Genomic DNA, 2,497 nt, shown 5'->3' with positions numbered 1-2,497 from the left:
CAGATGGGGGGCGACTCGACAAGCCTCAATGAGGTGAGCGGGAGAGTATCTTAAGGTTGACCACATAAGATACAAAATAGGTCCCGAATTGTGACTATTGAAGAATTCATTTGTCAGGACACCATCGTTGGTGATACAACCAACTTGGATGTCGCCACGATCAGCTTCCTTAATGACACTTTGGCTGCAAGGTCTTTAAGAATACCTAAAAACAAAGTGAGTGTGGAGAAGGGAAAAATACGGAAATTCTGGGAGAAAAATTCGGGAAATTCTTATTGGCTTCTGTACACTTCTGCCGAATTTATATATAAACTCCCGAGCTCAGCTGAGGAAAACAGACATACATTCCTACGTACGAATTCTGTTCGTACGAGAGTTTTTGAAAATTTCTCGCAACTATGGGATGCCCAAGATGTCCTACCATAACTTTCACTTCCTCCAAGTTTGACAAATGTGCAGGATGCGTAAATGCATCGAATTTCAAGTATTTGGATACATCGGAGTTTCACCTGTGATATGAAAAACGCTTGCGAGAAACGCACATGAGCAGTGAATATCGTATAGAATACGTAATGTGTTTCAAGTGATATGAGGTGATTTTCCGGGGTAAATCGCGAAGCGTTTTTAATTCGTATCATATTGCCTTTTGCTTATAGAGTATTACGCCACTTCAAGTGATACGGGTGAAACTCCATTGTTATATACAATGTTTTCGCATCCGAAAATCTCACTCATTCATGTTGGACATACCCTCGAAACATCCCTACACCTCTTTTAGATTCAACTATCAACATTAGAGTATATATCATATCTTGGCATAGACTTGGTTATTGAACCCGAGTTAACATGGTAAGTTTAGTCCTACTCATTGTAAGGCTAATGCTGATAGTAGGGTGGCAAGAGAGATGTGTGCTGCACCGATGCCACCTCAGGCAGAGATGATAATCAGCCACAACAACATTGTGTGAGTTGTCGATGGTGCGGTATTGGAGTTCAAATACTTTTTGTGTTTGCTTTCCTCAACTGAGTTCACGAGCTACTAAAACTACATCATATAAGTAACATATAAATTCGGGTAACAGCATTTCCTGAAATTTCCTCTCGGAATTTCCATATTTTCATCATCATCACCAACACATGTAGTCAGCTCGCTGTGAAGGCCACACACGACTTAGGTATTTTCATGACATTGAAAACGACTATTATACTTTGGAGCACCCTTTGACGAACCGTTTCCTGAAAGTGTTGGAGCATCAAAGACTCGATATTATCGCGATGAGAACTCGACCGAGTGTCAACAAGGTGGGGATAATTTCGTGGCGTGTGACGGATTTTCAATTTATGTTTCCTCAGCTACTGCTCACTCAACCTGATGTGATTTACCATAGTAGATTTAGGAATCTGCAGTTGCCTTGTCAAGATTGCGGAGTATTGCAATCGACGGTGAAGTGTGAACAGTGTGTGAGTTTTGGAAGAGCGCGAGTTATGGTAGAGGAATATAATTTTGGTTTCAGGAGTTTACATACGAATTAGAGTCGACGTGCATAGGAAAGCAATTAAAATTTCCTGTTCGCTGCCATTTACACGCGTGTATATTTTCCCAAAATTTTTGAGAATTTTCATGTTGTCACCAAAATATGTGCATATTTTCCCATCGTATTAGATGCAATCTTATTGTCAATCTTGCTACACTATTCTGCACGATTCCACGCCTGGACCGAGGAAAGGCCACACGACGATTCCTACAGCGATGGGCTCGCTGTGCTCGAGTTGTGGAAATAAGAAACCACAAGTAGGGTGGGATAAAATATTTAATAAAATTTTCGACATTATTTGGTTATTTTTTTGTGATTTTTTGGTGATTTTTTGTGTTTTTTTGTGATTTTTTGTGATTTTTTGTGATTTTTTTGTGGTTTTTTGACCGACTTTGGGGATATGATGTTCGAAATTGACTGAGTGGATAAAAATCGCTAAACTCATTAGACTCCAAACTCTAAACTAAAATCATTAGAAAATTTTTCGTAAATTTACAATGTGTAGTTATTTCAGTTTTACTACTAAATATGCTAACTTGATAGCGAATTGTGAGTTCTCCGCAAATGCTACATATGCGTAGTTGTGAAATAGAATTTAGGCTGAACTTGTCTTCTGTTTTCGGTTGTGAAACGTCGTTACTATCATTATCGTGGGGCCTCGCAAAAACAGCAGTGTCGGAGGAGTAGGAATATATGTACGCTTCCCTCAGCTCAGCTCGGGAGTTTATATGCAAATTTGGGTAGAAGTGTACAGAAACAAGTGATAATTTTCCGAAATTTCTTCACAAATTTCATATTGTCATCAACATATGTAGTTGACCATGTGCATACAGGTCATTAAAGAAGTCTTAAAATTGGTAATTGCTTGCTTCGCATAGTATGCAAGGTTAGGCATGAAAATTTTGGGAAAATTTTGAGGAATTTCTGACGGTTTTTCGTATATTTACATTGAAAGAAATTAG

The sequence above is a fragment of the Perkinsus marinus genome, assembly GCF_000006405.1.
Source record: "Perkinsus marinus ATCC 50983 genomic scaffold scf_1104296959770, whole genome shotgun sequence".
NCBI lineage: Eukaryota > Perkinsozoa > Perkinsida > Perkinsidae > Perkinsus > Perkinsus marinus.
The sequence above is the reverse complement of the archived record's forward strand: the minus strand, read 5'-3'. Positions refer to the sequence as shown.